The sequence below is a fragment of the Halictus rubicundus genome, unplaced genomic scaffold, assembly GCF_050948215.1.
Source record: "Halictus rubicundus isolate RS-2024b unplaced genomic scaffold, iyHalRubi1_principal scaffold0079, whole genome shotgun sequence".
NCBI lineage: Eukaryota > Metazoa > Arthropoda > Insecta > Hymenoptera > Halictidae > Halictus > Halictus rubicundus.
In genome coordinates this window covers 232,409-242,972 of record NW_027488620.1, presented here as the reverse complement: position 1 = coordinate 242,972, position 10,564 = coordinate 232,409, and positions in this window count along the sequence as shown.

The following is a 10,564-nucleotide window of genomic DNA, read 5'->3' as shown; positions in this document are numbered from 1 at the left end:
GATAGAGGATAGGAAAGGATAGAGGATAGGATAGGACAGAGGATAGGATAGGGGATTTGATAGGATAGGATAGAGGATAGGATAGACGATAGGATAGGATAGAGCATAGGATAGGATAGAGGATAGGATAGGATAGAGGACAGGATAGGATAGAGGGTAGGATAGAGTAGAGGACAGGATAGGATACAGGATTGGATAGGATACAGGAAAGGATAGTATTGGGGATAGGATAGGATGGAGGATAGGATAGGATAGAGTATAGGATAGGATAGAGGATAGGATAGACGATAGGATAGTATAGAGGGTAGATAGGATAGAGGATTGGATAGAGGATAGGATAGGATAGAGGATAGGATAGGATAGAGGATTGGATAGAGGATAGGATAGGATAGAGGATATTATAGGATAGAGGATATGATAGGATAGAGGATAGGATAGGATAGAGGATTGGATAGGATAGAGGACAGGATAGACGATAGGATAGGATAGAGGATACGATAGGATAGATGATAGGATAGGATAGAGGACAGGATAGGATACAGGATTGGACAGGATACAGGAAAGGATAGGATTGAGGATAGGATAGGATGGAGGTTAGGATAGGATAGAGGATAGGATAGACGATAGGATAGGATAGAGGATAGGATAGGATAGAGGATAGGATAGGATAGAGGGTAGGATAGTATAGAGGATAGGATAGGATAGAGGATAGGATAGGATAGAGGATAGGATAGGATAGAGGATAGGATAGACGATAGGATAAGATAGAGGATAGGATAGGATAGAGGATAGGATAGGAAAGAGGATAGGATAGGATAGAGGATAGGAAAGGATAGAGGATAGGATAGGACAGAGGATAGGATAGGGGATTTGATAGGATAGGATAGAGGATAGGATAGGATAGAGGATAGGATAGGATAGAGGATAGGATAGGATAGAGGATAGGATAGGATAGAGGATAGGATAGGATAGAGGATAGGATAGGATAGAGGATAGGATAGGATAGAGGATAGGATAGGATAGAGGATAGGATAGACGATAGGATAGGATAGAGGATAGGATAGGATAGAGGATAGGATAGGACAGAGGATAGGATAGGATAGAGGATAGGATAGGATAGAGGATGGGATAGGATAGAGGATTGGATAGAGGATAGGATAGGATAGAGGATAGGGTAGGATAGAGGATAGGATAGGGTAGAAGATAGGATAGGATAGAGGATAGGATAGGATAGAGGATAGATGATAGGATAGGATAGAGGATAGGATAGGGGATTTGATAGGATAGAGGATAGGATAGGATAGAAGATAGGATATGATAGAGGAAAGATGATAGGATAAGATAGAGGATCGGATAGGGGATAGGATAGGATAGAGGATAGGATAGGATAGAGGATAGGACAGGATAGAGGATAGGATAGGAAAGAGGATAGGGTAGGATAGAGGATAGGAAAGGATAGAGGATAGGATAGGACAGAGGATAGGATAGGGGATTTGATAGGATAGGATAGAGGATAGGATAGACGATAGGATAGGATAGAGCATAGGATAGGATAGAGGATAGGATAGGATAGAGGACAGGATAGGATAGAGGGTAGGATAGAGTAGAGGACAGGATAGGATACAGGATTGGATAGGATACAGGAAAGGATAGTATTGGGGATAGGATAGGATGGAGGATAGGATAGGATAGAGTATAGGATAGGATAGAGGATAGGATAGACGATAGGATAGTATAGAGGGTAGATAGGATAGAGGATTGGATAGAGGATAGGATAGGATAGAGGATAGGATAGGATAGAGGATTGGATAGAGGATAGGATAGGATAGAGGATATTATAGGATAGAGGATATGATAGGATAGAGGATAGGATAGGATAGAGGATTGGATAGGATAGAGGACAGGATAGACGATAGGATAGGATAGAGGATACGATAGGATAGAGGATAGGATAGGATAGAGGACAGGATAGGATACAGGATTGGACAGGATACAGGAAAGGATAGGATTGAGGATAGGATAGGATGGAGGTTAGGATAGGATAGAGGATAGGATAGGATAGAGGATAGGATAGACGATAGGATAGGATAGAGGATAGGATAGGATAGAGGATAGGATAGGATAGAGGATAGGATAGGATACAGGATAGGATAGGGAATTTGATAGGATACAGGATAGGATAGGATAGAAGACAGGATAGGATAGAGGATAAGATAGGATTGAGGATAGGATAGGATAGAGGATTGGATAGAGGATAGGATAGGATAGAGGATATTATAGGATAGAGGATATGATAGGATAGAGGATAGGATAGGATAGAGGATTGGATAGGATAGAGGACAGGATAGACGATAGGATAGGATAGAGGATACGATAGGATAGAGGATAGGATAGGATAGAGGACAGGATTGGATAGGATACAGGAAAGGATAGGATTGAGGATAGGATTGAGGATAGGATAGGATGGAGGATAGGATAGGGTAGAGGATAGGATAGACGATAGGATAGGATAGAGGATAGGATAGGATAGAGGATAGGATAGGATAGAGGGTAGGATAGTATAGAGGATAGGATAGGATAGAGGATAGGATAGGATAGAGGATAGGATAGAGGATATTATAGGATAGAGGATATGATAGGATAGAGGATAGGATAGGATAGAGGATAGGATAGGATAGAGGACAGGATAGTATTGGGGATAGGATAGGATAGAGGATAGGATAGGATAGAGGATAGGATAGACGATAGGAAAGGATAGAGGATAGGATAGGATAGAGGATAGGATAGGATAGAGGATAGGATAGACGATAGGAAAGGATAGAGGATAGGATAGGATAGAGGATAGGATAGGACAGAGGATAGGATAGGATAGAGGATAGGATAGGATAGAGGATGGGATAGGATAGAGGATTGGATAGAGGATAGGATAGGATAGAGGATAGGGTAGGATAGAGGATAGGATAGGGTAGAAGATAGGATAGGATAGAGGATAGGATAGGATAGAGGATAGATGATAGGATAGGATAGAGGATAGGATAGGGGATTTGATAGGATAGAGGATAGGATAGGATAGAAGATAGGATATGATAGAGGAAAGATGATAGGATAAGATAGAGGATCGGATAGGGGATAGGATAGGATAGAGGATAGGATAGGATAGAGGATAGGACAGGATAGAGGATAGGATAGGAAAGAGGATAGGGTAGGATAGAGGATAGGAAAGGATAGAGGATAGGATAGGACAGAGGATAGGATAGGGGATTTGATAGGATAGGATAGAGGATAGGATAGACGATAGGATAGGATAGAGCATAGGATAGGATAGAGGATAGGATAGGATAGAGGACAGGATAGGATAGAGGGTAGGATAGAGTAGAGGACAGGATAGGATACAGGATTGGATAGGATACAGGAAAGGATAGTATTGGGGATAGGATAGGATGGAGGATAGGATAGGATAGAGTATAGGATAGGATAGAGGATAGGATAGACGATAGGATAGTATAGAGGGTAGATAGGATAGAGGATTGGATAGAGGATAGGATAGGATAGAGGATAGGATAGGATAGAGGATTGGATAGAGGATAGGATAGGATAGAGGATATTATAGGATAGAGGATATGATAGGATAGAGGATAGGATAGGATAGAGGATTGGATAGGATAGAGGACAGGATAGACGATAGGATAGGATAGAGGATACGATAGGATAGATGATAGGATAGGATAGAGGACAGGATAGGATACAGGATTGGACAGGATACAGGAAAGGATAGGATTGAGGATAGGATAGGATGGAGGTTAGGATAGGATAGAGGATAGGATAGGATAGAGGATAGGATAGACGATAGGATAGGATAGAGGATAGGATAGGATAGAGGATAGGATAGGGAATTTGATAGGATACAGGATAGGATAGGATAGAAGACAGGATAGGATAGAGGATAAGATAGGATTGAGGATAGGATAGGATAGAGGATTGGATAGAGGATAGGATAGGATAGAGGATAGGATAGGATAGAGGATTGGATAGGATAGAGGATAGATGATAGGATAGGATAGAGGATAGGATAGGGGATTTGATAGGATAGAGGATAGGATAGGATAGAAGATAGGATAGGATAGAGGATAGGATAGGAAAGAGGAAAGGATAGGATAGAGGATAGGAAAGGGTAGAGGATAGGATAGACGATAGGATAGTATAGAGGGTAGATAGGATAGAGGATAGGATAGGATAGAGGATAGAGGATAGAGGATAGAGGATAGGATAGGATAGAGGATAGGATAGGATAGAGGATTGGATAGAGGATAGGATAGGATAGAGGATATTATAGGATAGAGGATATGATAGGATAGAGGATAGGATAGGATAGAGGATTGGATAGGATAGAGGACAGGATAGACGATAGGATAGGATAGAGGATACGATAGGATAGAGGATAGGATAGGATAGAGGACAGGATAGGATACAGGATTGGACAGGATACAGGAAAGGATAGGATTGAGGATAGGATAGGATGGAGGTTAGGATAGGATAGAGGATAGGATAGGATAGAGGATAGGATAGACGATAGGATAGGATAGAGGATAGGATAGGATAGAGGATAGGATAGACGATAGGATAGGATAGAGGATAGGATAGGATAGAGGATAGGATAGGATAGAGGATAGGATAGGATACAGGATAGGATAGGGAATTTGATAGGATACAGGATAGGATAGGATAGAAGACAGGATAGGATAGAGGATAAGATAGGATTGAGGATAGGATAGGATAGAGGATTGGATAGAGGATAGGATAGGATAGAGGATATTATAGGATAGAGGATATGATAGGATAGAGGATAGGTTAGGATAGAGGATAGGATAGGATAGAGGATTGGATAGAATAGAGGATATTATAGACGATAGGATAGGATAGAGGATAGGATAGGATAGAGGATAGGATAGGAAAGAGGATAGGATAGGATAGAGGATAGGAAAGGATAGAGGATAGGATAGGATAGAGGATAGGATAGGATAGAGGACAGGATAGGATACAGGATTGGATAGGATACAGGGAAGGATAGGATTGAGGATAGGATAGGATGGAGGATAGGATAGGATAGAGGATAGGATAGGATAGAGGTTAGGATAGAGGATAGGAAAGGATAGAGGATAGGATAGGACAGAGGATAGGATAGGGGATTTGATAGCATAGGATAGAGGATAGGATAGACGATAGGATAGGATAGAGCATAGGATAGGATAGAGGATAGGATAGGATAGAGGACAGGATAGGATAGAGGGTAGGACAGAATAGAGGACAGGATAGGATAGAGGGTAGGATAGAATAGAGGACAGGATAGGATACAGGATTGGATAGGATACAGGAAAGGATAGGATAGAGGATAGGATAGGATAGACGATAGGTTAGGATAGAGGATAGGATAGGATAGAGGATTGGATAGAATAGAGGATAGGATAGACGATAGGATAGGATAGAGGATAGGATAGGATAGAGGATAGGATAGGAAAGAGGATAGGATAGGATAGAGGATAGGAAAGGATAGAGGATAGGATAGGATAGAGGATAGGATAGGATAGAGGACAGGATAGGATACAGGATTGGATAGGATACAGGGAAGGATAGGATTGAGGATAGGATAGGATGGAGGATAGGATAGGATAGAGGATAGGATAGGAGAGAGGATAGGATAGGGGATTTGATTGGATAGAGGATAGGATAGGATAGAGGATAGGATAGGATAGAGGATAGGATAGGATAGAGGATAGGATAGGACAGAGGATAGGGTAGGGGTTTTGATAGGATAGAGGATAGGATAGGATAGAGGATAGGATAGACGATAGGATAGGATAGAGGAAAGGATAGGATAGAGGATAGGATATTATAGAGGATAGGATAGGACAGGGGATAGGATAAAGGATAGGATAGAGGATAGGATAGGATAGAGGATAGGATAGGATAGAGGATAGGATAGACGATAGGATAGGATAGAGGATAGGATAGGATAGAGGATAGGGTTGGGGTTTTGATAGGATAGAGGATAGGATAGGATAGAGGATAGGATAGAATAGAAGATAGGATAGGATAGAGGATAGGATAGGATAGAGGATAGGATAGGATAGAGGATTGGATAGAGGATAGGATAGGATAGAGGATAGGATAGGATAAAGGATAGGATAGGATAAAGGATAGGATAGGATAGAAGATAGGATAGGATAGAGGATAGAGGATAGGATAGGATAGAAGATAGGATAGGATAGAGGATAGGATAGGATAGAGGATAGGATAGGATAGAGGATAGGATAGACGATAGGATAGGATAGAGCATAGGATAGGATAGAGGATAGGATAGGATAGAGGACAGGATAGGATACAGGATTGGATAGGATACAGGAAAGGATAGGATTGAGGATAGGATAGGATGGAGGATAGGATAGGATAGAGGATAGGATAGGATAGAGGATACGATAGAGGATAGGATAGAGGATAGGATAGAGGATAGGATAGAGGATAGGATAGAGGATAGGATAGGATAGAGGATAGGATAGGATAGAGGATAGGATAGGATAGAGGATAGATGATAGGATAGGATAGAGGATAGGATAGTGGATTTGATAGGATAGAGGATAGGGTAGGATAGAAGATAGGATAGGATAGAGGACAGGATAGGATACAGGATTGGATAGGATAGGATAGAGGATAGGATAGGACAGAGGATAGGGTTGGGGTTTTGATAGGATAGAGGATAGGATAGGATAGAGGATAGGATAGGATAGAAGATAGGATAGGATAGAGGATAGGATAGGATAGAGGATAGGATAGAGGATAGGATAGGATAGAGGATAGGATAGAGGATAGGATAGAGGATAGGATAGAGGATAGGATAGAGGATAGGATAGAGGATAGGATAGAGGATAGGATAGAGGATAGGATAGAGGATAGGATAGAGGATAGGATAGAGGATAGGATAGAGGATAGGATAGAGGATAGGATAGAGGATAGGATAGGATAGAGGATAGGATAGAGGATAGGATAGGATAGAGGATAGGATAGGATAGAGGATAGGATAGGATAGAGGATAGGATAGGATAGAGGATAGGATAGGATAGAGGATAGGATAGGATAGAGGATAGGATAGAGGATAGGATAGAGGATAGGATAGAGGATAGGATAGAGGATAGGATAGGATAGAGGATAGGATAGGATAGAGGATACGATAGAGGATAGGATAGAGGATAGGATAGAGGATAGGATAGAGGATAGGATAGAGGATAGGATAGGATAGAGGATAGGATAGGATAGAGGATAGGATAGGATAGAGGATAGGATAGGATAGAGGATAGATGATAGGATAGGATAGAGGATAGGATAGTGGATTTGATAGGATAGAGGATAGGGTAGGATAGAAGATAGGATAGGATAGAGGATAGGATAGGATAGAGGATAGGATAGAGGATAGGATAGGATAGAGGATAGGATAGAGGATAGGATAGAGGATAGGATAGAGGATAGGATAGAGGATAGGATAGAGGATAGGATAGAGGATAGGATAGAGGATAGGATAGAGGATAGGATAGAGGATAGGATAGGATAGAGGATAGGATAGAGGATAGGATAGGATAGAGGATAGGATAGGATAGAGGATAGGATAGGATAGAGGATAGGATAGGATAGAGGATAGGATAGGATAGAGGATAGGATAGGATAGAGGATAGGATAGGATAGAGGATAGAGGATAGGATAGGATAGAGGATAGGATAGGATAGAGGATAGTATAGGATAGAGGATAGGATAGGACAGAGGATAGGATAGGGGATTTGATAGGGTAGAGGATAGGATATAATAGAGGATAGGATAGGATAGAGGATAGGATAGGACAGAGGATAGGATAGGGGATTGATAGGATAGAGGATAGGATAGGATAGAGGATTGGATAGGATAGAGGATAGATGATAGGATAGGATAGAGGATAGGATAGTAGATTTGATAGGATAGAGGATAGGGTAGGATAGAAGATAGGATAGGATAGAGGACAGGATAGGATACAGGATTGGATAGGATACAGGGAAGGATAGGATTGAGGATAGGATAGGATGGAGGATAGGATAGGATAGAGGATAGGATAGGATAGAGGTTAGGATAGAGGATAGGATAGGATAGAGGATAGGATAGGAAAGAGGATAGGGTAGGATAGAGGATAGGGAAGGATAGAGGATAGGATAGGACAGAGGATAGGATAGGGGATTTGATAGGATAGGATAGAGGATAGGTTAGACGATAGGATAGGATAGAGCATAGGATAGGATAGAGGATAGGATAGGATAGAGGACAGGATAGGATAGAGGGTAGGATAGAGTAGAGGACAGGATAGGATACAGGATTGGATAGGATACAGGAAAGGATAGGATTGAGGATAGGATAGGATGGAGGATAGGATAGGATAGAGTATAGGATAGGATAGAGGATAGGATAGACGATAGGATAGTATAGAGGGTAGATAGGATAGAGGATAGGATAGGATAGAGGATAGAGGATAGAGGATAGAGGATAGAGGATAGGATAGGATAGAGGATAGGATAGGATAGAGGATTGGATAGAGGATAGGATAGGATAGAGGATATTATAGGATAGAGGATATGATAGGATAGAGGATAGGATAGGATAGAGGATTGGATAGGATAGAGGACAGGATAGACGATAGGATAGGATAGAGGATACGATAGGATAGAGGATATGATAGGATAGAGGATAGGATAGGATAGAGGATAGGATAGGATAGAGGATAGGATAGGATAGAGGATAGGATAGGGAATTTGATAGGATACAGGATAGGATAGGATAGAAGATAGGATAGGATAGGATAGAGGATAGGATAGGATAGAGGATTGGATAGAGGATAGGATAGGATAGAGGATTGGATAGGATAGAGGACAGGATAGACGATAGGATAGGATAGAGGATACGATAGGATAGAGGATAGGATAGGATAGAGGACAGGATAGGATACAGGATTGGATAGGATACAGGAAAGGATAGGATTGAGGATAGGATAGGATGGAGGATAGGATAGGATAGAGGATAGGATAGGGAATTTGATAGGATACAGGATAGGATAGGATAGAAGATAGGATAGGATAGGATAGAGGATAGGATAGGATAGAGGATTGGATAGATGATAGGATAGGATAGAGGATTGGATAGGATAGAGGACAGGATAGACGATAGGATAGGATAGAGGATACGATAGGATAGAGGATAGGATAGGATAGAGGACAGGATAGGATACAGGATTGGATAGGATACAGGAAAGGATAGGATTGAGGATAGGATAGGATGGAGGATAGGATAGGATAGAGGATAGGATAGGATAGAGGATAGGATAGACGATAGGATAGGATAGAGGATAGGATAGGATAGAGGATAGGATAGGATAGAGGGTAGGATAGTATAGAGGATAGGATAGGACAGAGGATAGGGTAGGGGATTTGATAGGATAGAGGATAGGATAGGATAGAAGATAGGATAGGATAGAGGATAGGATAGGATAGAGGATAGGATAGGATAGAGGATTGGATAGAGGATAGGATAGGATAGAGGATAGGATAGGATAGAGGATAGGATAGGATAGAAGATAGGATAGGATAGAGGATAGGATAGGATAGAGGATAGATGATAGGATAGGATAGAGGATAGGATAGGGGATTTGATAGGATAGAGGATAGGATAGGATAGAAGATAGGATATGATAGAGGAAAGATGATAGGATAAGATAGAGGATCGGATAGGGGATAGGATAGGATAGAGGATAGGATAGGATAGAGGATAGGATAGGATAGAGGATAGGATAGGAAAGAGGATAGGGTAGGATAGAGGATAGATGATAGGATAGGATAGAGGATAGGATAGGGGATTTGATAGGATAGAGGATAGGATAGGATAGAAGATAGGATATGATAGAGGAAAGATGATAGGATAAGATAGAGGATCGGATAGGGGATAGGATAGGATAGAGGATATGATAGGATAGAAGATAGGATAGGATAGAGGATAGGATAGGATAGAGGATAGGATAGGATAGAGGATAGGATAGGATAGAGGATTGGATAGAGGATAGGATAGGATAGAGGATAGGATAGGATAGAGGATAGGATAGGATAGAAGATAGGATAGGATAGAGGATAGGATAGGATAGAGGATTGGATAGAATAGAGGATAGATGATAGGATAGGATAGAGGATATGATAGGGGATTTGATATAATAGAGGATAGGATAGGATAGAAGATAGGATATGATAGAGGAAATATGATAGGATAAGGTAGAGGATCGGATAGGGGATAGGATAGGATAGAGGATAGGATAGGATAGAGGATAGGATAGGATAGAGGATAGGATAGGAAAGAGGATAGGATAGGATAGAGGATAGGAAAGGATAGAGGATAGGATAGGACAGAGGATAGGATAGGGGATTTGATAGGATAGGATAGAGGATAGGATAGGATAGAGGATAAGATAGGATAGAGGATAGGATAGGATAGAGGATAGGATAGGATAGAGGAT